The sequence below is a fragment of the Cryptotermes secundus genome, unplaced genomic scaffold (genome assembly GCF_002891405.2).
Source record: "Cryptotermes secundus unplaced genomic scaffold, Csec_1.0 scaffold74, whole genome shotgun sequence".
NCBI classification, from domain to species: domain Eukaryota; kingdom Metazoa; phylum Arthropoda; class Insecta; order Blattodea; family Kalotermitidae; genus Cryptotermes; species Cryptotermes secundus.
In genome coordinates this window covers 1,082,652-1,109,142 of record NW_019745079.1, presented here as the reverse complement: position 1 = coordinate 1,109,142, position 26,491 = coordinate 1,082,652, and the positions used below count along the sequence as shown (strand labels likewise).

The 26,491-nt window shown below is 43.9% G+C and overlaps 1 protein-coding gene across 3 annotated transcripts in view; it reads left to right on the top strand.

Moving 5' to 3' along the window:
• Positions 1-26,491, top strand: part of LOC111874828 (histone-lysine N-methyltransferase MECOM) — a 496,931-nt gene that overhangs the window by 104,651 nt on the left and 365,789 nt on the right. The window contains exon 1 of one of the 3 annotated variants that reach the window (XM_033755628.1): positions 21,361-21,424. The exons of the other annotated variants lie outside the window; for them this stretch is intronic. The gene's annotated coding sequence lies outside the window, so the exon portion shown is untranslated. Of the gene's footprint in view, positions 1-21,360; positions 21,425-26,491 lie in introns of those variants that run through there. 3 annotated transcript variants of the gene reach the window in all.

The following is a 26,491-nucleotide window of genomic DNA, read 5'->3' as shown; positions in this document are numbered from 1 at the left end:
GTACGACTGGACAGGGGGGAGACAGGAAGTGTGCAGATTGGAAGAGGAGTTCGACAAGGATGCTGTTTATCACCAATTCTGTTCAACTTGTACAGCGAATGCCTTACCAAGGAAGCTCTGGATGGGCTCGGTGACTTCAAAGTAGGAGGGCAAATTATTCAAACTGTGAAATATGCAGATGACCTTGTGTTAATGGCTAAGGAAGAAACTGTGCTACAGGGCATGATTGATAGACTAATTGAAATTGGAAGGTGCTATGGCATGGAAATGAATGTGGAGAAAACAAAAGTAATGAAAATTTCGAGACAACCAACCCCAGTCACAATAAAGATAGACCAAAAACAAGTGGAGAATGTGAAATGTTTTAAATATTTGGGTAGCTTGTTAACAGATGATGGAAGGTGTACTTGTGAAATTAAATCCAGGATTGCCATGGCAAAAGCTGCATTTAGCAAGAAGAAGAATCTTTTTACCAGCAAATTGGACTTAAATTTGAGGAAGAAACTAGTGAAATGCTACATTTGGAGCATAGCTCTGTATGGGGCTGAAACATGGACACTTAGGGCAGTAGATCAGAAACATCTGGAAAGTTTCGAAATGTGGTGTTGGAGAAGAATGGAGAAGATCAGTTGGACCGATTATGTGAGAAATGAAGAAGTGTTAATTAGAGTCAGTGAGCAGAGGAATATCCTACATGAAATAAGAAAACGGAAGGCTAATTGGATTGGTCATGTTTTACGCAGAAACTGCCTTCTAAAAGAAGCTATCGAAGGAAAGATAGATGGGCGGATAGAAGTGACAAGAAGACGAGGAAGAAGACGTAAGAAGATGCTGGATGACCTTGGGGACAGAAGAGGATACTGTCATTTGAAGGAGAAAGCTCTAGATCGCATTAAGTGGAGGAATTGTTTTGAAAGAGACTGTGGACCTGTCGTCTTGACAGATTACTGATGATGATGACCTACTACATGCTCCATCCATTTTCCTTCTTTGCTTTACCTGAAAATATTTTTCGCAATGCTTCATTTTCACCTAATTTTGTTAGGTATTGGAAATGAATGTATAGTTCATGGAGAAAACGACAGAAGAATGCATAACTGTGATAGGGAAACCTCCAAGAGAAAGATAACTCCAGATGGGAAGATAACAGTTAAATGAAAAATGTGTGGACTAGATAGAACTTGCTCAGAATTGGATTTTGTGAAGAGGGCAATGAATTCTGGTACACCAAACAACAAGACATTTCATGACCCACTAAATATCTTATTGTGCGAGAAACTCTTGTTACCACAGACTTGAAACCAGTTGATTTAGTTGCCCTCTGTAGGGTTAAGGTCGATTCCTGTCTCCTAGGCAACACAGTGCATCTAAAATACGAAGCTCGGCCGATTACCGCCGTTTCAAACAATCGGTGTTCGTTCTAAGAATAAAATTTACTTACTTACTTACTTACTCGTGGAGCTGAGCCCTTCTTGAGGAACCGTCAATTCTGCAGATACTCATGAATTTACTAGCATTTTATGGAACCCGAAGGTTCATTATCGTGTCACAGGAGGCCTCCACTGGTCCCTATCCTGAGCTAGAGCAATCCAATCCATACCATCCCATCCTATCTCTCTAAGAGCCATTTCAATAGTGTCCACCCACTTATGCCGTATTATTCCCAGTGGTCTCGTTCCTTCTGGCTTTCCCACCAATATCCTATATGCATTCGTCTCCCTCATTCGTGCTACATGCCCTGCCCACCTCGTCCTCCTTGACTTGATCATTCTAATTATACTTGGAGAATAGAACAAGCTCCTCATTATGCAGTTTTCTCCAACCTCCTGCCACTTTATCTCTCTTCGATCCAAATATTCTCCTCAACACCCTGTTCTCAAACACCCTCGGCCTATGTTCCTCCCTTAATGTCAGAGACCAAGTTTCAGAACCATACAGAACCACAGGCAAAATTATAGTCTTGTATATTCTGATTTTTATGTTTTTGGACAGCAGACGAGAAGATAAAAGGTTCTGGACTTAATGGTAGCAACCATTACCCGAGTTCAGTCTCCTCTTAATTTCTTCCTGAATCAGGTTTCGATCTGTTATCGTCGTTCTCAAATATCCGAACTGTGCCACATTTTAAGAATAAAACGAGCTCGACAAATAAATTACGTGGATGAACTGTCGTATTATTTAACGTTAGAGCACTTGGTACGTGCAGTAGAGAGTTAAAGCAGACTTTGAAGTGACACCGTATTTATATGTTATTGCCCGCACTAGTCGCATTTCCAAGTCGTTACTCCCTCGTGATGAGTCGTGATTAACGCCAAGTTATCAGCGTATGTTCGTATGCATAAAGGGCGGGTTTTGACGAAGAGGAAAGAAGTTGTTATCAGACAACCTCTAGCCTGTTTATAGACGGGGTACATCCGACAGCTGGAGATGATGAGCCATTCTTTGTCAGCTTTTAATCTACTTCTCGGGACCGGTTCACGAGGCAGCCAGGAAATTAATCTGCCAAGAGCCCGGAAGACTGCCAGTCCTGGGAAGATCTCCGCCATTGGCTGATGGAGCAGAGTTCTTCCGCCAGTTATATCGATCTTAATGTCTCCAGACCTGCCACCGTAAACCCCGTTAAACCATACGTGAGGGCGGGGAATACGAGTAAGAAGGATAAACCCTGGTCTTCTTTTTTCCGGGTTTGAGACGAATCTGACATGGAAGGCATACAGGAAATTAGAGGGTTTATTTTCATTAGGCTTCCTTGACGAAGTATTAATAATGCCTTATATCGAGGCCATATCTGCCCATCTGTCTATGACGTGGCATTAATGCCTAAATGGTGGGCATATTCTTTTGAAATTCTACATGGAGGACTTTCAGAAAACGTATGCCAATGCTAGTTTTAAGTCAAAAATAAAGAACACGCCTCTGTGGTCTATGAATTCAGAGGTCCGGGCTCCATTCCCGGCGCTACCAGATTTGCTGAGAATTAGTGGGTCTGGAACGGGGTCCGCTCAGCTTCGTGAAGGTAATTGAGGAGCTATTTCAAGGAAATATCGGCTCCAGGCTAGAAAACCAAGATTAACGGCCGTTGTGATCCGTTGTGTTGACCTCGTGACACCCTCTATCCGCAAAAGTTGACACTAACTTCGCCTATAAGCAGCTGTCGCTCGGTCGGTATAGTTCGCTTGCGGACTACAGGCTACGGATTTAAGTTTACATGAAGAACTTCGTGTAATTCTCCAACTATTTATCACAGGGAAAAGTGTTTCAAAAGAACCGTGTAAATAAAATGAAATATACAAGTACATTTTAAGTCGAGTACACTTTCTACGCAATGCTTGTGTCTTTCGTGGTAATTAAACAAGAAATTATTTTTTCCTGTTATCTCATAACGTATATCAAGGCCCAATGGATTGATTTTAATAAAAGTTTATGTTGGAGGTTTTTGTTCACATAATCTCTGTCCGTCAATCTATTTGTGACCTAGTATCAGCTCCTAAACTTTTGAACAGAATTTATTTAAATCTGCATGGGGGTTTTTCTCTGAAAGCTCTACGGCAATTTCTGTTTTCAGCCGCATCCAGCCATAATGAAGTCATAAATGGACTTCTTCATGTATGGGTGTGAAATTTGGTCTCTGACATTAAGGGAGGAATATAGACTGAGGTTGTTGAGGATAATAATTGGACCGAAGAGAGATGAAGTGACAGGAGGTTGGAGAAAATTGCACAATGAGGAGCTTCATAACTTGTACTCTTCTCCAAGTATAATGATCAAATTAAGGAGGATGAGTGGGCAGGGCATGTAACACAAATGGGGACATGAGGAATGCGTATAGGATATTGGTGGGAAAGCCAGAAGGAAAGAGACCACAGGGAAGACCAAGGCGTAGGTGGGTGGACAATGACAATGACAAGAAATACCCTTAAAGGTCCAAAAAATTACCCCCAAAATGAAAAAATGACCTTAAACCTAAAAATGCCAAAAAAATAACAAAAAATTGCCTATAAAATTTACATTTCTGTAACAAACAGCTCATATCCGAGATTTATATATTTAAGAGCATCGCATAGGATACAAGGAAAAAAAGATGACATGTCATCAAAATCCGGGCCCTGCTCCTTAAAGTAATTAACTGACTGAGTGACCCACTGACTGAATTAATCATTGCAGCGGATCCATTCTCGGGAAGCATAGAGTCGTACTGCTGTTCAGAAAAACCTCGCATTTTATGGAATCAAAAGACTTGTTATCGTGTTCAAACCTACCACTGGCTCCTGCACTGTGCAAGTTAAATCCAATTCACATCAACAACATATTTCTTTAAGTTTCAGTTTGATACGTAATACTCTCCTACTTACTTCTAGGTCTCTCAAGTGATACCTCCTTTCTTATTCATATTTCATGTCTTCCTACCTCATCCTCCTTCAAGTAATCACCCTAATAATAATAAAAATAATTAGCTAACATTCTCCATTCTCCGGTTAGTGCTTCTGTCTTAGGTCTAAACATTTTCCTCAGCAACTTGTTCTCGGCTATCGTCGGTATTGTTCTGTTCTTGTTTCTCTCTTCTCCATATTCTCATCGGCCTCAAATTTTTCAGTTTAGTGGCACATTGTTATTTGCTAGCTCTTCCTCATTAACTACGTCTTATTATTGGACGTTAGAGGACGTTGGTAATTTCATTATAATTTGCAGTGTAGTCCTGGTACCGGCGCACGCGCGCTGTATCGTAGAAATTAGATGTTTCATCGCTGATAACTGAATCCCAGTACTCGTAAGGTTTCCTTATTCGCCCGGAAACTGAAGAGTCCATAACCGCGCGATGACCTACTTACTGTAGTGTTGCCTGTCCACTTGAAGAACTGGGTTCGTGCCTCACTTCAAACGAATTTTACAGCGATTTCTCTGCTAGTTTTGACACTAATAAGAGATGAGCAAGATACAACTTTTCTGGATGAACACTATTATTTTGTTAAGGTACTGATAGAGTCAGTGGGGCACGCGGTAGCGTAGTTGGTTGAGGCACTATGTTACAAGCCGGAAGGTCGCGGGTTCGAGTCCCGATGAGGTGGATTTTTTTCAATTGACTTGATCCTTCCTTCCGCACTATGGCCATGGGGTCGACACAGCCTCTTATAGAAATGAATACCAGAAATCTTTCTGGGGGTAAGGCTGACAACTTCGCTGCCATCTGTGAGCCGACTGTCTAGAAAATGTGGAAACCTCGACGTCTCACCAACCTACAGGCCTCCACGGCCTGTCACAGTGATAGCTTTGCCTTTTTCTCTACTGATAGAATCAGTAAGTACCCGTCTCGTAAAGTACTGCTAGAGTCAGAAATTATACAGTTATTCAAATACTGGTGGAGTCGAAATTATTCACTACAGCCATAGGGCTGTAGAGTCATGGAGAGACGGATATAGAAATGCCGGAATCCATAATCGAACCTGCTGGCAGAGCCAGTACTTTCATGCGCCCTAGGCAACGGGTGTGACGTCATTGTGATGAAATGACTGTCGCATTGCGTGTTGCGAAGACACAAACGCTGCAGACCAAGTCTTTTATGCGTTGTATCAGTGGATTAGTTACAGAGACGCATGAAGTGAATCTCTGGTTGTGTCCTTGTTGTTCGCAATAGCGGAAAACACGCAAGAAAGGGGTGAGGATAAGGAAGGGTAGAGGAGGTACAACATGTTAATGCAATGGAGATTGAAATCTCTCACAGTGAAATTTTACGAATGTGATACAGGCAGAGGATCAGTTTTACCAACTTGCGGCACTGAAATGGACGATTAGTGATGATGTTTGATTCAATTGCTTTGGTCACACAGCGTCGAGTGATAGCATGATGTAGTAGGAACCAGCAGTGGCTTCGTTTCACGACTTTCATGTGGAAATTCAACCGGACCGAGAAATGAATTTGGAGCCAACCGCGTGTGAACCGAAAAGTAAGAATTGTGATGCTGACCACTACAGACCAGAGTAATCCTTGCATAGGTCTCTCATGTAGTCTCTTCCATCCAAATAAAAAATATATACGAACTCCGTGGTTTTAGTCCGCAAGTCAACTATACCGACGGAGCGACCGCCGCTTGTCGGCGAAGTTACTGCCAACTTTAGAGGATATAGGATGTCACGTGGTCAGCGCAACGAATCCCCACGGTCGTTATATCGGATTTAAAGACCGGAGCCGCTATTTCCTTGACATAGCTCCTCAATTATCATCATGAGGCTGAGTGGGCCCCGTTCCAGATCCACTACTTCTCAGAAAATCTGGTAGCGCCGGGAATCGAACTCGGACCTCTGGATCTGTAGCCAGGAACTCTGACCACTCAACCACAAAGGCGGTCTATGTATATATATTGTCCCTCATTCATGCAAGAGCCGGGCTAGCACAGTCGGTATAGCGACTAGGTAAGGGATGGAAGGCCGAGGAGTCGAGTTCTAGTCCCGGTAAGGGTAAGATTTTTCTGCGGCCAGGGCGACAAACTTGACTACTCACCTCCAACTGGTGCCGATGTCAAGAATGTATGGATCTATACATCGACTCCCCCATACGCCTTCATGGCGTAGTGCTTAATTAGTTAAGCACAGGGACAACCCTCATTCGTTCTACAGTCACCCCAGTAATATTAGTATAGCCCAGGAATTATGAAGCTCCTAAGTATACGTTTCTTTCTCATACCTTGGACTATGGTAACACACCGGAAGTGCTCTGCGAAATGGACTGAAATTAACCTCGACCGTGCAAAGGAAACAGCGAGACTGTTAAAACTGTGGGATTTGAGGTTCTCACGGCACTGATTATGAAAGGAGGGCTTTGACACTCTGCATTCTGGTAGACGCTTTCTGACATTTTGGAGGAAGAAACTCCCTCCATCCTTAGGGTCGAAGACTAAGGCGAAAAGGCACGTAAGCAAACTTCAAGCAGAGTATAATTGCTCATTGCTTCTTTTCTTGGCTTAACTTTTCAACCCAGAAAACGGAGGCAGTTCCTTCGTCCAAAGGCGTCGGTAAAGGTCTACGAGACAGCACGGTGTCAAATTCTGTATGATTAAATTATTTACTGTCACACTGAGGTCCAGACCGGCCGTGGGGTATACCCAACTTCCTGTCCAATGGGTACTGAGGCCTGAAGCTGACCACTTACCTCGAGCTAGTACCGAGGTGAAGTAAACGTGGGTGTCTATACATACACTTCCCCATACGCCTTCATGGCATAGTGCTTAATTTGTTAAGTACAGGGAAAACTTTACCTTTTCCTGTCATGCTGAGGCCTACTGAGAACTCTGAGCCAGATAACACTGCTTGGCAGACGCCTGGCTGACATGTCACTTCAGGACAACTACTTGCAGCCTTTGGTACAGACCAACCCCTCCCAGACAAGACTCTGTGCATCAGGGGAAGCCCAGCGGCCGTAAGGTGACTGAAGTCTCGCAGGAGTAATGGGTCATCTGTGATACAGAGTGGAGAAGGAAAGAAAATTATGCTGATAGGTAAGAGGAGGAAAACGGTGAGTAGAAAGGTGATGTGGAAATAATATAGAAGGGAAAGAAGAAAGAATACCAGACGATGAGGGATAGGTAAAATAGAAGGAAAGCATTAAGGGTTGGCGGACAAGAAGTAGAAGAAGAAGAAGAAGAAAGAGGAGTTTGAGAAGTTGATTTATTTGTTCAAGTATTTTGTGACCGCTTCTGTGGTGAAGTGTTCAAAGTTCCTGCCTTCACATCCAGAGGTTCCTGGTTCGATTCCCGGTGCTACCAGATTTTCTGAGAAGTACCGGGTCTGGAGCTGAGTCCACTCAGCCTCATGAGGATAACTGAGGAGCTATTTCAAGGAAATAGCAGCTCCTGTCTAGAAAATCGAAATTAACGGCCGTGTGGATCCGTTGCTCTGAACTCGCGACACACTTTATCCGCATATTTGGCACTATCATTCACCGAGAAACGGCTTCGCTCGGTAGGTATATTTCGCTTGCGGACTACAGGCCACGGAGTTTGTTTTGTTTATTTGTTTGTTTGTAGTTCGAGTAAGGACGCTTTCAGTATTTTTTTTATTGCTAGTGGGGTGGGACTAAGTCCCTTGTACTGCGGCCACTTCTGGCCTATTGTACCAGCTCCAGATGACAGGTGAGTGTGATTGTGGAGCAATTGGTGGAGTGAAGATTGTCAGGGGAAACCGAAGTACTCGGAGAAAAGCTGCCCTAGCGCCACTTTGTCCACCACAAATCCCACTTGATCAGACCCGGGATCGAACCCGGGCCGTTGCGGTGGGAAGCCAGCGACTAACCGCTTGAGCTATGGCGCGGCCCCACGCTTTCAGTAAGTATAGGCAAATTATCCATTTAAGGAGTGGGGGATGTAGCGCTGGTGCTAATATACCAGGCCGCTCTCAACAGAATGTACAGTGTTTGTGACCCAGCCCAATAACGGAGGCCGGTCACGGTAGCCGAGCGGTCTAAGGCATGCACTGTCTTCGCTCGCTTGGAAACCGGGATCGTGTGTTCGAATCCCACTCAGGGCATGGATGTTAGTTTGTGTGTGTGTGTGCGTTTTTCTGTGTTTGTGTACAGGCAGAGGCCTTGCGACGAGCTGGTCACCCTCCCAAGGAGTCCTACCGAATGTGTAAGATCTAGAAAAACCGAAGTGAACGGAGAAGTTCATGGAGGTAGGCCTAGGCCCACTGGGGCTGTAGTGCCAAGGAAAAAATAACGGAGACAAGGACTGTGGAGCGTGTACGGGGTAGTCAGGGGTCTCAGTTCCAGTGGATCTCCCTTCACTCCCTCCCCTCCCTCCTACAATTAAGCTTGAACTACTTCCCCTCTAATTCTCGCTACACTTCCCACGCAAAACCATAAAACCAGGTCTAGATACACGGGCTGCACGAAACGTCTTGGTGTTTGATTTTAATTTTCTCCATTCATAACGAAGGAACTTTAATTATTAATTAAACGGAGGAGATTAGTAACCAGAAGAATTGGCAGGGAAATAGAAACACAAAGAAGAGCAAATAGGCGGAAGTAGGACAGGAAGAAGATAAACAAAGGAAAGATACTAATGCGAAAAACGTGGAGAATGAGGTTGAAATAAGGAACAAAAGAAATAAGATGATTCAAAAGAGGACATGATGAAGGAGAAGGATACGTTTAGACAGAAGAGGGGGAAGAGAATTAAAAGAAGAATAAGGTGAATAAGTCGCGGAGGAAGAGGCGTTCTCAAAGCTGTGGCTGGCTGATTGTTTCTGTGTTTGTGTGCCCGCGCTCCGAAACCTTGCAATGTGCTTGCTCCCTGTAATTGCTACAGCTTCCGGTGACGACAAATTAGTCCCCAGGTATCAATTCGACAATGTCGTCACTCTTACGGATTCTCAGACCAAACTCATCAACTAAGTTTCCCTAACAAAACCTTGTGACGTCAAGGCCTCAGGAAACTCGATTTGCTCACCAAGCAGACTGGAAAACTGAGAAGGGGAGGAAAAGCTTTTACATTCTTCCTTTCTTTTAATTATTTTCCTCACATTTCTTTCTTCCTTTTATATGAGTAGGGCTGAAAAATTGTCTACCTGTTTCCTAGTCAAATAAAGCAACGCCTAGCATTTCAAATTTCTAAAGCATTTTATTACTAAATGTACCACCTGCTTTCCACGCGGTAGCGTAGTTGGTTGAGGCATTATGCTACAAGCCGGAAGGTCGCGGTTTCGAGTCCCGATGTCGTGGATTTTTTTCAATTTGCCTAATCCTTCCAGCGGCATTATGGCCCTGGGGTCTACTCAGACTCTAAAGTAAATGAGTACCAGGAATGTTCCTGGGTGGTGGGGGAAGGGCGGCCGGCGCGTAAGGCTGACAACCTTACCGCCATCTTTGAGCCGAATGTCTAGAGAAAATATGGGAGGGTAGACGTTTCACAACGGTATGGGCCTTCACGGCCTGTTACAGGGACACCTTTACCTTTTTCTACAACCTGCTTTAACATTAAACAACTCTGTATTTCCCCACACCGTGTAGGCCTCTTTATGAAGCATTCCATGTCATTCTCAGAATCTAAACAGCCTTAACCAGTTGGTCCTTGTAATTTCAACGCAATGTACTTCCTGAGAAGTATAAAGTAAATGCTGTGTACATTATTTACGTGACAATCTCGACTCAGTCCTCGAGTAAGTCGTCACTTGGTACACGAATTCCACGTTGCACTGCATGATTCACCTGCAGACCTCCTATGTCCATATAAAATATTTCCCAATCGAGAGAAACCCGTGGAGGGTAGCTGCCAGTATGTTGAATTAGCCGTTGCGGACAAAGGACAGCGGGTCAAATTTGGCTGACAACCCTTGTCGCAAAGAAAATGATACACAAGTCTGATACTTGGCGGACTTTTGTGAACACGGTAATGAACCTTCGAGTTCCATAAATTACTGAATATATATATTGTCTGTATTAACTCAGATTGCATAATAAATATGGGAGTCTAAAAAAAAAAAAAATATATTGTAACAGGTGAACCCACTGCATAGAGAAGTGTAACTTCCTAGGTAAAGCATTGTTAAGACACTACGCGACAACCAACGTCCATTGCTAGGCAGCAGTTAGCAATTCCTAGGTAACGAATTGTCTGAGGCAGTTGCATAACAACAACAGCGTCCATTGTAAGTCAACGGCTAGCTAAACATGTATTCCCATAACAACGATAGAGTCGTTTGCATGACAGCAAGGAAATTGAACTATTCGACGAGGTGACTGCTATTCGGTAAGCCAAGAACCTACCTAAGGAAGATGAGATCAGTGATCAGAGTAATCAGAGAGCATAGCCGATGGGCTAGTCAGGTCGCGTTGCCTGGAAGAAGTTATGTCAGAGGAGGGACCGGTGGTAGTAACCTCTCGAAAGGTGACATGCCTTTAGGCTGTTCGGGACGAATATCCTTAAGGAGGGAGCAATGTGACGTGACGTAACATGACGTAACAATATAGACTAACTGAGCGACCGTTAACTTCGCAGCATTGTTTCTGTCCCATGGAGTTATAGAGGATCACATTTCTTAAGCCACGTTTACTCTAAAAATCCTTATGGCCAAATACTGCAATTTACTGCAGATTCCTGTTGTTGGTGATTTGGTGATTTCTCCAGATTACATAAAGCAAGAAACCGGAAACAAATGTTCCCGAACTGGTAGGTACGTGAACCATTACTTCCTGGTCTTCTGAATGTTGCACACGATTTTGGCATTTGTCAGGGGTACGAAGCAAAAGCAAAATATACTACAAGCAGGATAACAGAAATTTCGGTCGAGGTTGAAACCGATGTACACTGACCGCTACGTTTACACCGCGATCACAGATTTGCATGCCTGAGCTTCCTATTGTGAGAGCTACTATTCGAGACCCGGCCTCTGTTTACCATTTCTCTGCCAGGACCCGTCTAGGCCTGTAGGTTTGGTTCAAGTATGTACTATCTTATCGGTGATGAACTGACTGTTGCAATACTTCCTTCGCTAACCCTTTAAAGCACAGCACCTGCTTTCAACTTGTAAACCGCGTAGCGTAGCTGGTTGAGACACTATGCTACAACACGGAAGATCAGAGGTTCTAATCCCATTGGGTTCATTGGATTTCTTTTTTCAATTTACCTAATCATTCCAGCCGCACTATGGCCCCGGGCTCGACTCAGCTTCTAACTGATTTTAGTATCAGGAATCATCCTGAGGGGTACAGGGCGGTCGGAGCGTAAGGCTGACAATTTCAATGCCATCTGTGAGCCGACTGTCTAGAAAATGTGACGTCGACATCTCACAACCCTATGGGCCTCCACAGTCTGTTACAGGGATAGTTTTACTTACTTTACACTATTTTGTTGGACGGGCTGAGGCTGAGTCCGGTTGGTACGTCCACCAATACTGGACCTTGTATCAGTACCGGATGACAGATTAGTATGGACTAGGCGGTGGAATAAGAATTGGCAGGTTGAACCGAAATGCTCGGAGAAAACCTGCTGCAGTGCCACTTTGTCTGCTACAAATCCCACATGATTTGATCTTGGATCGAACCCTGGCCGCCGCGGTGTGAAGCCGACTACTAAACTGCCTGAGCTATATCACGGCCTTTATTTTCACTAACTTCAAGATTCAGAGGACTAATTTAACATTTTCTTCCATATAAAATAGAAGCCCTGAAATAGGGTGTACGTCTTTGTTGTTGCGTTGCAGAAGTGAAAGAGTAATTATTATTATTATTATTATTGTTATTATTATTATTTTTGCTTTACAGTCCTTTGTTAGGTCTTGGCCGCTTTTTAAGTTTCTTGATACTACACGTATATACAGTCGGTAAGGCTCCTTGGACAGGGGATCAGCCCATCGTAAGCCTCTACCTACACACCGAATAACGCAAACACAGAATAAACGAACAAAAAACAAACAAAAATAAAACTCCGTGGTTTTAGTCCGCAAGCGAACTATACCGACCGAGCGACAGCCGCTTGTCAGCAAAAGTTACTGCCAAATTTAGCGCATAGAGGGTGTCGCGTGGTCAGCGCCACGGGTCCCCACGGCCGTTAATCTCAATCTCGGTTTTCTAGACCAGAGCCACTATTTCTTAGAAATACCTACTAAATTATCCTCTCGAGGCTGAGTGGACCCCGTTCCAGACCCACTACTTCCCAGAAAATCTGGTATCGCCGCGAATCGAACCTGGACCTCTGAATCTGCAGCCAGAAATTCTGACTGCTAGACCACAGAGGCGGTCCAGAATAAACAAACACAATAGAGATATGCTTGCCTTGAGTGGGATTCGAACACACGATCCAAGCGTTCGAGCGAGCGAAGACAGTTCATGCCTTAGACCGCGCGACCAGTGTGATCAGCCAGAAAAATATTGCAACACAAATATTTTGTGTCACTTGGAAGAAATGAAAATGTTTCGCGAATGTTCTTTTGCATTTACTGTTTGAGGATGAATTTGTACTTGAAATGCAGAGATGTTATACAGTCCTAAATTTGAATTGTTCCAGTGGGGAGTGGAAGGAACGTTACAAAACCGTCACAGTGGGGGTGGGGGGAGGGACTGCGTCTGAGTGTTAATTAAAACTGAGCCAATGATTCGCAGTAACGAAATGTTATTCTGACAAGCGTGATGATGAGAGAGGTGAAGACTGGAAGGGTAGGAGGACATTAACTCAACTACGCGCTGCTACAGAACAAGGCCATTTGATGCACCGGGCTTCAAAGATATTAGACTTTAAGTTATGGAGTATTAAAACAATGCAATATAGACCTTCTTCCCTCATCCGAAGAGAGGTCTCACGTTCTGTGAATTATTTAGCCACTGAAAGCTTAACTGTTATATGAAATATTATGTAATTATAAGGATTCAATATGTGAGTTGTTTTCAGGAGGAAAGAGATGCAAGGAAACATCAGTGACTCTAATGCAAAGATACGGAGACATAAGAATATTTCAGTGCATGCTCACAATGTATGCTGTATCCTTGATTTAGAGCAGACTGAAAGAAGTGCTCGCTTTCCATAAAGAGTATATCTTACTTTTTGCCAGTATCAAAAATACATCTAGTACCTAAAACTTTAAAGAAAGAATAAATCACAATTAAGAAGTTAAAGTTCTTTTATATAATTAAAAATAATGGAGATGAGTATTCAAAACACATCCAAAAATATACTTCAGCATTTGCCCAACGCTTTAACAAATTTTGTTATCGAATATACAGTAAAATTACTGATCCATAATATTGTGCCATAACGACCACGAAAGAAACATCGAGACAATGGCCGTTGCTAGGCAGCGGCCCGGGCTCAACAATGGAAGTACTGTTGGAAGCGGTATTTTCTACCTGGTCCGTTCCTGGCTATATCACGCGACCGACAGAATTTAGATCAGTTGGGAGGGAAGTCTCAAATCTGAGAGAGTAAAATATGGTCGCCAGTCCCAAGGGACTCGGGCCCGAGAAAGGCTGCGCTGCAAAAGACAGACCCGTCCTCTCGTTAGAGAGGACACCCCACAAAAATAAGACCGCAAGTGTCAAACGTAATAATTAATATCTGGTCATGATCCCCAGATGGGGCTCCCTGCTGTAGAAAAAACATGATTACTGTGCCGTTGACTGGCAATGGACGCCCGCTCTGACTCCGATATTCCGGTTTTATGAGGCACGTCACAATATGTAATATAATAAGTTTGTAGGAGGAGAGAATTATGTAGGTTTCTCGTCATTTTTTGGTAAGTGGGCTGTTGAGGAACAACTGCAATAGTACTACTGCGTCGGTACTAGCGGCTTCTCTTGAGACGTACCTGCCAAATATTTTTCTGGTCTGTGAACTGAGTCAGTATTCGTTGGCCATTAGTTCTATTGATTCGCTGTTTCTGCGTATTAGCCGGTCACGGTAGCCGAGCGGTCTAGGGCATGTACTATCTTCGCTCGCTCGGAAGCCGGGATCGTGGGTTCGAATCCCACCCAGGTCATGGATGTTTAGTGTTTGTTTGTGTATGTGCGTTTTTCTGTCGCCTTGCGACGAGCTGTTCACCCGCCCAAGGAGTCCTACCGAATGTTTAAGATCTATTAAACCGAAGTGAACGGAGAGTTTCATGGAGGTAGGCCTAGGCCCAAATTGGGGCTGTAGCGCCAAAGAAAAAAATCTGCGTATTGCTTCCAAGATGAGAATTAACAGAAGAAGGCCTTAGTGTTATCCTTCCATAGACGTATCCAAAGTGGCATCTTTAGTCCGAACAAATTTTGTGTCTCTTTCTTACGTTATCTTAGTATAACCCAGAGCTTAAGAGCCGTGATCCGAATGCAGATAAGTCTTCTGGAGAAACTCTGCCAGTGATAACAGCTCAATAAACCATTGTCATGTATGTCATCGCGCATGCGTCTCCTGTTTCCCACCGTCTGTCCTTGCGGGCTCTTCTGAGCAGAAGACGGGCGACGGAAGCAGAAAACTTCTGCCACAGAGACGCAAGAAGACAACCGGAAGTCGAAAGTGCGTAACAGCTTATCCGGGAGATGGTTTCTGCTATTATCAGTCTGGACGATAGGATAGGAAACGTGTACATCTCTTCCACATGAACAGACAATATCCTGCTTGAAGCAGTGGGGCCTCTTCCGGTTGATGGATAATGAAGTCGCGCTACAGACAACGTGTGCTTGGCCCCTTTCGTGTTCATTTATTTGGTATGGTTATTCTTTCAGTGGCTCAGATTGTATGGCGTCGAATGATAGAGCGATTACTGAATAAAGGCTTGGAGAGGATGCGAAAGGAAGCGGTTGGGGCACAATTTAAGGCAAAAATTCCCGGAGAGGAAATGTACATAAAACCTCAGTGAGGAAATCCGGTCTCCGGGTAGAAATTTGGACCCACTGCCTTCCGAACATGAAGCAGGAGAGCCAGCCACTTGACTGAAAAGTTGGGTATCTCTTCTTCCACATTCTCTGTACTTGTAAGGTCCTTTAGGAAAATTACAATTTGATTGGGGAATCAGTTGCTGTTTCAATCTGATTTAATATTAGGCATTTTTCAACAGCAGATATGCCTGTAAATATTAGTCGCATACCCTGAAAGAACGAGAAAATCTTGGGGTCACTGAAGTACATCGGAGGACAATACTAGGTCTTAGGGAACCAGCTTGTGAGACTGCTGATTAAGTTCATCTGGCTCAGGATGTGATGGACTCTTGTAGGGGTCTGATACATTACCTGGTTCGGTGAAATTTCTTTTGTAAATCTAAGTGTCTAGTAGCTACCAAGATGAACTCTGGGCGCGCCAAAGCTCAAGCGGTTAGTCGCTGGCTTCCCACCGCGGCGGCCCGGGTTCGATCCCGGGGTCTGGTCAAGTGGGATTTGTGGTGGACAAAGTGGCGCTGGGGCGGGTTTTCTCCGAGTACTTCGGTTTCCACTGCCAATCTTCATTCCACCAAATTCTCCATCATCATAATCACCCGGGGCAGGCTACAATAGGCCAATCAGTGGCCGCAGTGCCGAGTGACCCAGCTGGACTCCACCCCCCACTAATTGAATACAAAAAAGTTGGACAAGTGTGCACGGTGGGGAAGATCAGGGTTGCGGTTTGCAGGGTTATGACAGTATTCATTTCATTCATCAGTAGTCTGTCAGTCTTGTAATGAATACGATGCCCCCATATCGTTGATTGCAGTCTTTGGGGTTATGATGATATATTCATCCCAAACGTCGGTAACCACATAACAGACCTCACGGTGTCATAACTCAGAGGACCACAATAGGAATGTGTAGGAGAGTGGTTCCTTTATTAATATACTTATTTTTATTGTCACGTGTATTAGTGACTATAGACGGGGTTTGGATTGGTGAATAGTTTACAGACCAGTTACTGTTCATAACTACAAATAATTATAACATTATTACTGATTTCCACACTACAAATCACTAACACTAAGTCTTCTCAGTCTACTTTCATTACTATTTACTTGTAACAGCTCTACACAATGGCTATTCCTCTGCAATGTTTTCACTAGACGTTTCCTAATAATTAAATCTTCAGCTTCCATTGCCCGCTGGTTCGCACTCAACTCCTCCATTGAACGGCCTTAACCGCACTGCACTCAATCGCTCAATTCTAATTCTAGCTGCATGAGATCCTCGTTGTATAGCCTCGGGTCGGATCCACAGAGAACGCCGCTTGCAACACCTCTTCTATTATAATTGACGTCAAGCAATAATTATTGCTTGACGTCACCGTGTACATGCTTACCCAATCACTCCGTAGCAACAGCTGTACCTTTGCGTGCTGGCATTACCTAGCAACGGCCGTTTCTGTACCTCCACAGTCCTTGCTTTGAGCAAATACGCCAAAATATCTTATAGACTATATATTCTCCATCTAATGTGTTTGTAGGTAGGGGGCGAGAAAAGACCCCGAACTGAATGGCAACAAGCATTTCCCAAATTTAATTTGTTCTTAATTTTTTTTTACTGTTAATTTGTTACTGTCATTTCCAAATATTTGTGCTCTGCCATATTTTCGATGAATTCATTATTAGTTATCTTAATGTAAGGACTTGGCCTTAACGGAGGGAGGATACATTAAATAAAATTCACGGGTTCTTTGGATTTGGGGTTCTCACAATTGTGACTACGAAGAGTGCTATCTTCTGGGATACGACGCCGTGTAGTCTGGTAGAAGTTCATCGAAGTTTCGAGAGTTCGTACCGCTTCCATCTTCAGTGTTGAAAATATGTTAAGCAAGCAATAATCTGAATTTTCTGCTTGATTTTTTCTCGTTCCTTGCTTGTCGTATCTTTATCCCTGAAGATGGAGGAAATACTTCCCCGAAGCTTCAGTAAACTTGTACTGGATAAACATCTTTACAGATGTTTTGTTTCTGAATAGTTTCGGCCGGGTCTTCGGCGTGTCATTGACAGATACTGCTGCCGTGTCCATGTACACGAGACACGGGTATCAGGAGGATGAGCCATCAGTCTGAAACCCAGAGCGGTGCTGTGTTACATCCACGCTACTACTGACCGCCTGTGCAAGTAGAATATAACAGAAAGACGAAACCTACTGGCCCACACTGGAAGTGAGAGATAAACCGACATCCTGGGGGAAAACACCACAACCACCCGTCTCCTCCTCTGCCCCCGACTGTCCGATATTTGGACGCTTGCACTTAGGAAAACATCTCAGAACACGCTGTTACTTTTCTTCGCGCCAGGACGGTCTGCCATGATGCTTTACGCACGGGGCAGGAACTGCTGAAGTGAAATACGTTAGTCAGTATATCGCGTGGTGACTGATTCTAAGGAGACATACGTATGAATAAGTAAGGTTATACTGAGTAGAATTTATAGTTCTGAATCACAAAATTGTAACCTAAAAACAAACGTTTCTGATTTTTCAGTACATTGAATTATACAGTGATGAAACTCAAAGTGATGATTTGTGTGAACATGTCAGGAGAAGATACTGAGCACTGCAGATTGATTGACGGAATTAGTTTAATGACGTAATTACGTGTGTTTTGTGTGTGAGTGCCGCAGACGACGTTATCAACTCGTTGAATCATCAGTGACTAAAAGGGGAAGAAGGCTAAACAGATTTCTTAATGGCGTACACAAAGACGATTTGTAAATGTTTAATATTTGATTCAGAGCGGTGAGTGTTTGTTCGCTGTTACCTCGAAGTTGAGCCTTGTTGTTGGGCAACTAAATTGATGCCAGTTACAGGACGGACGCTGCTCAATGACTTCATACTCGTCAGCATTCAGCCGTGTCGCAGGTGGTCCTACAGGTAAATTTCACTGCTCATTGTAAAACTCTTGAGGAGTTAAGGAAATGCAGTTGCTAATCGAGAAACCTGAAGCTATGGGAACTCTTCAGACACCTAAGCGTAAAGTTGTAACTAATTAAGCACTACGCCATGAAGACGTATGGGGAGTGGATGTATAGATCCACGTTTTCTTGACCTCGGCACTAGTCGGAGGTGAGTGGTCAGTTTCACGCCCCGGGTCGCTTTACTCCTAGGAAATAGCCCCGAGTACCCATTGGATACGAGGTTGGGTGGACCCTAGAGCCGGTCTGGATGATTTGGAAAAGGAAAATTTTAGACCCTACAGGGACTCTGACTTCGACCCCTTGGTCTTCCAGTACGTAGCCAGTCACTATACCGACTGAGCTATCCCGGCTCCCTCCTACGAGTAAATGAGAATAATAATAAAGTGAATCTTACAAACATAGCGTGTTAGGTTGTGGACTGACTCAACTGGCTTGGGATGTGATCAGGTGGTGGGCTGTTGTAAACACGGTAATGAACACTGCGGGTCCATAAAAGAACTTTACTAGTGGAGTGACTGTTAGATACCCGTGTAGGATTCTGCTCCACAGATCCTGAACTCGTGCGTTGTTTCCTTACGATCATACCTTGATCCGCGTAGCCATCTTTTGGCGTACGCCGCTGTTATAACCTGGTAAATTATTACCAACGTTTCAGAAGAACTTTCCCTCTGTCTTAATCTGAAGATTGAAGCAGTATGTTCTTTCGAGACATTGGTAATACCTTACCTGACTACATGATGTCATAACCAAAAGTACTAGAATCTAAATCTTGATCTCTATGAAAATCACTTTAGAACAAGTCACGGTCGCTTCGACATATTTTCCTTAATGATTCATAAATTCATAATCCTAACACGTCATCATGCAGAGAGTGTGAGGTGGAAGCTAGTAGCAGCCAGTGGAGGGGGAATAAAGTGCAGCGGGAAAAACATAAGCAGGTGTCAAACAAATGTTCAGCGGCTTCTGGAAAACAATATGTATCATCAGAGTGTTTAATTTCATCAGAAGAAGTCGAACAGTGGTCACCCGACCGATCGTGCACGCGAACTGGGTTCTCAGTCAACATAACTTGACAACAAATATAACACATCTGAGATTGTAAGGTTGATGCTTGTTATAATTAAGCAACTAAATAGCTAAAGTTACCTAGCCGACTTAAATGAACTGAGTAGAGTATTTCTTTATTACTTAAGAATCTAATAGTTGTTCAGCCGTTAAAGAGATTCTCACCTTTTATTGATACTGAAACTTGTTAGCGTGTTCACAAATGCCCACCAATGGACCGTATTTTGTGCCACACGTATCCATCCCGTACCAAGCCCGTGACTGGGTGTAACATTTCGTAACATGGTGTACGAGTATTTTACGGCTAGCAGCTGACAGGGCATCCGGACAGACCCCCAAGCTCTGTGGGCTTCTCTATAGCGCAGTGCGCACCGCCTGTCTGAACACGACTGCCGACAATTTCTGGGTTTACTAAAAGCTGTCTCTGTAACAGGCCATGGAGGCCCATAGGGTTGTGAGACGTCGAGGCTCCCACATTTTCTAGACAATCGGTTCAAAGATGGCGGTGAGGTTGTCAGCCTTACGCGCCGGTCGCCCTTTACTCCCAAGAAGATTCCTAGTACTCATTTCTGTTAGAGGCTGATTTGAACCCAGGACCATAATGCGGCTGGAAGGATGAAGCCAATTGAAAAATCCACCTCATCGGGACTCGAACCCGCGACCTCAGACTTGTAGCATAGTGCCTCAACCAACTACGCTACCGCGTGCCCCCTCTCAGATTAGTTTCCTTTGTAAGTTGCAGTACCTACGTGCTGAGAACTATTTACTCTACTACTTACGTTACAATTGCCGGTAAGAAATTATATTTGTACGAGCCAGTTCATTTACCGCTCAATCTATTATTTATATTTGGTTGATCGATTAGAAACCTGACAGTCTAAGGAAATATCTATCAATCCTACCGGTTATGTACGTAAATATACATACACACAGAAGGTGACTAGAATATAGGGGAGCAATAAACGGCAACGAGAGGTATCTGTGCTTCAGTCGGTATTGCAGTCTCGACGTTTACGGGAATAAATTACACCGGTTGCATATTCAGTGTATTTGTGATTTCGGAGTGCCCATCAATGTTAGCAGCGCATCGGTGGAAGTGTTATCCGTAGAGACTGCGCAGATGGTCAGTCCCTCCTCTGATTCTCTTACTTACTGAGAAAGTACGTGCGAAAGAAGAGGATAATAAAGAGATAGGGAAGGAGGAAGAAAGCAAGGAAAGATAGACAGGAATATGGGACCTAAAGAGCATGATAAAAAGGAATGAAGAACAGAAAACCCGAAAAAATGAAACCTTACGTTTTGAAAGCGTTCATGGCAGTGGAAATTTCAGGTTGTCCTCTTCTGAGCTGTGACATCGTATAGTCCTGCGGGTGGAAACCGACGTTTCGTATGACGTGCATCTGAGTGACCTTGTAATCGGCCTATACATAACCGAGTCAGTTCCTCAGCCTACACATCACAACCCTGACGACGGAGGCAACATGCTTCTCCGGAATTTATGTATCTGCTTACAAGACTACACGGTGTCACAACCCAGAAGGATGTTCGTAACTGATTTCATGTAGGACTTCCTTTACTACAAGCTGATCAGTTTTGCAGGAAAGATAAGAATTCGCATCGAAGCGCCACGGGAGTAAAGAACCAAATGATGATAACAAAATTTGTCTAGCAACTTTCAGCACAGAGCCCGCAGGGAAAATATCAAATTTAGTCGACTGTGTAAGCTTTGACATGAACTCCCCATCATGCGTACAGAGTAATGTGACACCGGTCAGGACGTGACTAGTTACATACACTTCAGGCCGGTAAACATGCGAATGATACCTTAGCAGGGCATCTGTGGGTGACGTCATGCACTTGTTTTGTTAAAGAAGACATGATACAGGCTAAGGAGGTTTCTTAGTAAAGAATGATTGTGTCATGTCCTCCAGATAGGGCAGACAGGGCCTTGTCGAGCACAGTTGCACAGAAACAGTGTTCGGTTTGTAATGAAGTCAGCAGGGCATGTGCTAAGTGCTAAGAGACTGCAGTTAAGCAACCCACCACCTACCTTCCTGTAAGTACATGGCATTTAAATATCTGTCAGACAGGATTTTGAGACTGGTAGTCAGTTGTGTAAAATGTCAACTTGAACGCGTTGAAACATCGAACAGGCAGAGGTTAACAAATGTTGGGATTCAGCATGTCAGACAAGAAGAATTCCACACTCCAGACTTTTCGTCCACACAATCTGAGCCTAAACCATAGAGCCTATCCAGCCTATTTAGAGTAACCATTTGTGTTTATCGGGATGGTTGAGGACAGAACTAGATGTACCGGTTTATATACACTATATATTTCACGGATAGCATTACTTACTTACTCATGGAGCTGAGCCCTTCTTGAGGAGCCGCCAATTCTGCAGCTACTCAATAATTTCCCAGCATTTTATGGAACCCGAACGTTCATCACCGTGTTCACAAGAGCCCTCCACTGGTCCCTATCCTGAACCACATCTATCCAGTCCATACCATCCCATCCTGTCTCTCTAAGATCCATTCTAATGTTGTCCACCCACCCACGCCTGAGTCTTCGCTGTGATCTCTTTCCTTCTGACTTCCCCACCAATATCCTATACGCATTCCTTGTCTCCTCCATACTAATAATAATCTTGTACAAATCGGAAATATACGAGATGTAGGAATGGAGTGACCATATTTCGGATAGGCGCCTAATATGGCTGTTCAGGAAGTAACGGTAGCAATACGGAGGTCGTGGAATTTTTAAGGGCGGAAAAATTCAGGGAACAAGTCCTCCGGGAGGGACTTTTAAGCCGTGGGTCCCGTGTCGTAGCTTTACGGCACGTAAAAGAACCTCATATCTCCAAAGGAGGTCACTGAGCCAAATTCAAGGACGTTCCCCGCCCAACAGTAGTCTCTAATGCCTCTGATAGATGAGGGAAGCATTATAGATACCGCCAAGCCAGTAGAGAACTCGCTGGCTCGGTCGGGACTGATGGCACGCACCAATATCGGTAGGGTATAGAGACTGGTAGAATATCATAGAGGGAAGCACAATAGATCAAACTGGTCGCGGTGCATGGGGTAACCCACCCTCTCCAAATAACTAACTAACTAACTAACGGTAGCACTACGGTGTGGACCACAGGACCTTACATATTCTATCCAGCCAATTTCTCATCAGTAGTAAATCGTACGTGGAAGCAACAGTGTATGTGTTCCTGCCAATTCTGATGTAATATTTTCGCTTACAGAGTTAAGGTTTCGAAACCATACATTTGTTTTAACTTGCGTATTGTTTATGCGAACTTAACATTATAACATGTATATCATGTTTCCATAGCTTCCAAAAGTTCGAATTCCCCGCTATGATGCCATGTTTAGATTAGCAGTGGGTTGCCTAATTTTGGGCGCTTAACTTGGTTGCAAATTTGCAACATCCAAAAAAAAAATCTTAACTTATATAGACTTGGTGTTTTACTTATCTTTAGGTGGCTGATACTGAAATAAAGGAATGGATCATAGACTCCATAGACTTTTTAAAAAATGTTACGTATCCGAAAAAGGGAACCACCCCTATCAGAAATTTTGCTACCATATTTATAGACCCTTCTTCTACATCATTTTGGCTTTTATTCAATTTCTGAATATGTACTGAATCTGAGATCATAATATGTACAAATTCGCATACTAGACTAACTGATCGCAGCAGACTACTGTGGATCACGATTCTATAGGGGGGAGGCTTGAATGCTCACTAGATTTGATAATTACATATCCTAGGGCCCAGAGACAATATGCATTCATTCAGCATCCCTATCTTCTGCATATGAGACAAGTGTGGCTTTTCTTTACATTTTGCGTCAACATGTAACACGCTTCCTTTTCTGCTGTTGCTCATCTGTCTGAAGTTCTTCCTTTTGTCCCAGAAGTTCTGTAATATAAGATCTAAGCTCGTGTGTAAATCAGCGAGTCTTCATTTTGATTAACATTTGGGGTTGGAGGGGAGACACAAGTTTCTTTTCCATTTGCTTACTTAATCGAATTGTTCTCCTATGAACTATACGGAGTACAGGGTGTCTAATTATACATCGGCTGAGCATGTGTTTCGACGACCATCTGAACCTGTTCTTTCCAAAACGATAGCTGGCAGCCACATTATCTGATGGAACAGCTTAGAACTGTTGGTGTGCTCTACGCAATTGCTTTCAGCAGTCAACATGCTGTACTTGAAGAATTAAACATGACAACTAAGAACTTCAAACACTTTTCTCAGTCTGTTGCATCATTCCCTCCTTCATTATCCGATGTTAAAATTATGATAACTGCGGATCACTGTTACGGGCTGAGATTCGATTCCCGGCAGGGGTAAGAGATTTTACTTTAACCCATAGCGTCCACACCGGCCCTGGGGCCGGCCCACCTCCCTCTCCAATGTGTTCCGGGGTCTCTTTCCCCGGAGGGAAAGGGAATGTGGCCGTGGCCTGAACCTCGCTATCCACCATCTAATGCAAAGTCAAGAATGGTGGAGCTATACCTCCACTCTCCTATACGTCTTCATGGCAAAGTGTTTAAATACATTAAGCACAGGGACAACTTCACCTCACTTTTACGGATCACAGTACGTGGGATTTACAGAATACGAACCTTATCATCAGTGTCCGGTTCCGGTCTGCCAGAGCGCTTGCGCAAGTTAAGGATGGCCGGTGTCTCGCCCGAAATTCGAACCGCGCACGTGCGTTACCACCAGCTCAGCTGCTCAGCTGCAGTAACGCCACTGTTATCTTTCGGATTCATAACAGGCCTGTTCTGATAACTGGAGTCACGGTCTGTGTGATCCTTTATCCAGTAACATAAATCTCTTGTTTTCGCGTCCTTTGGTTTGCAGTTTCTTTTCTTTAATTCACCTGTCTTATGTTGCTCTTTCGCTTGTATAGTGGTCACATCAAAGAGCGTGGGCCGAAAAGAACCATAATTCTTGCTGCTGCATCAAGTCTTTATTAATTTCTCTATAATATTTCTCGATATTACATTATTACGACAATCTTGATACTTTGTACACTGAGCAAAAAAAAAAAAAAAAACTGATATCGTTAAGTGTAGGGCTGACTTATAAGACGGATTTTGGATTGGATGATTGGATTTATTGCGCCTTATACATTCACAATTCGAAACTACAGACGATAAGAGCGCTATCGCTGTTCTACACACTTTACGGTTCACCGTTATAAACGTACTAAGGTTGCCAGTCTTCACTAGTCGTATCCCGGCAACGGATTTATAACAGTCCCACTGTCACTTCAAATCACATATGAAGTCCTCTCTTCACTGCCTAATTCCTTTCTTGCCATGATTCTGCAACTGCCAACTCAATCCAATTCCAAGCTATTATCCCAGTAGGCTGGCGTCTCGAACTCGGCTCTGTTCATCACTGCTCAAGCGACCTTCTTTGCTCCTTTACAACCCACAGGCGCGGACCCAGCGGAAAACAGCTCTATTGTTAAAGAGACGTGTTTACCTCGCCGTTGCCTAGCAACAGACGTCCTATTCTTGAGCGCTGGAATTCGCTTACCGAATCGTTGTCTAGTAATGGGTATACACATCACAACTAGTAGGCGCAACGGATCCCCACGGCCGTTAATCTCGGTTTTCTAGACCGGAGCCTCTGTTTCCTTGAAATAGCTCCTCAATTATCCTCACGAGGCTGAGTGGACCCCGTCCCAGACCCGCTACTTCTCAGAAAATCTGGTAACTGCCGGGAATCGAACCCGGGACCTCTGGATCTCTAGCCAGGAACTCTGACCACTAGACCACAGAGGCGGTCCATTTCTTATAACAATTAATTACAAGAGCATGAATATTAACATATCTGTTCTGCCGTGTGCATTCTACGTTTACGTTTTATGTTAGAAGCTGCTGATATGGCACTGTGTTTCAATGCGAGAAACTGTCCATGCCAGAGTGCTGCAGTCACACTGTGCTGATGTCCCAGTAGAGCTACGCGTTGGTACGACGCGAGTCCTTTGTTACTAATGTTCTTTTATCGCCTACTCTAGCTTACGGTCCCTTTGCGAAACGAAACAGCGGCTGGTACCGCATTTCTTCTTACTGTGGAAGTCATATAACTGTCGGTGTTCAGACATAAACCTGCATAATTGCCTTACAACCTACACGATTCTCCTGACGTTATCACAGAACCTCAGGAATTTTGATTAAAAATAAGCAATGATCGGCCATATTTGGCTACTTCTATGACAACATAAGAATCTGTTACTATTATGGTATCTTTGTTTATAACATCGTATATTGCGGTAGGTGGAGACCGCCTCTGTGGTCTAGTGTTCAGAGTTCCTGGCTACAGATCCTGAGGCCCGGGTTCGATTTCCGGCGCTACCATATTTTCCGAGAAGTAGTGGGTCTGGAACGGGGTCCACTCAGCCTCGTAATGATAATTGAGGATATATTTCAAGGAAATAGCGGCTCCGGTCTATAAAACCGAAATTAACGGCCGTGAGTATTCGTTGCGCTGACCACGTGACACCCTCTGTCCGCTAAAGTTGGCACTAACTTCGCCGACAAGCGACGATTGCTCGGTCGGTATAGTTCGCTTGCGGTATGTGGTTATCACTGATTCGGTGCAACATGTCGCTCCATCTTCGTGTTAGAATTGTACCATAAAGATGGAGGCTGCGTATTTTTCAGGAATGCCGGTGAACAACTATCATACAACATAGTAACATAACCCAAAAAATCTCGGTATGAACCTTCATAGCCGTGAAAAATATTACGTAAGAAAAACGACATTTGGAAAAATCCAGACATGTAAGAGTTATGTCGTTTTGAAAGGGAATGTGAAAATTGTGGCGGAGGTACTTCCAACAAAGGAACCGATATCAAAATCATGGCTTTCCCGGCCCACAGCTCTGGGCATAACACTGCGACTTCAGACAGTAACAAAAACAGCAGCAGCAACAACTCGGGGGCCATACTTCACAGTCGCATGGCATAACTCCTGCCCCGTATTCAGGTTCATGCCTCGGCTCGGGGATTTTCTTCAGTAATCCAGACAAATAAAGGCCGAGATAGTAGGTCTACTTCAGAATGACCGCTTTCGTTGCATCTAC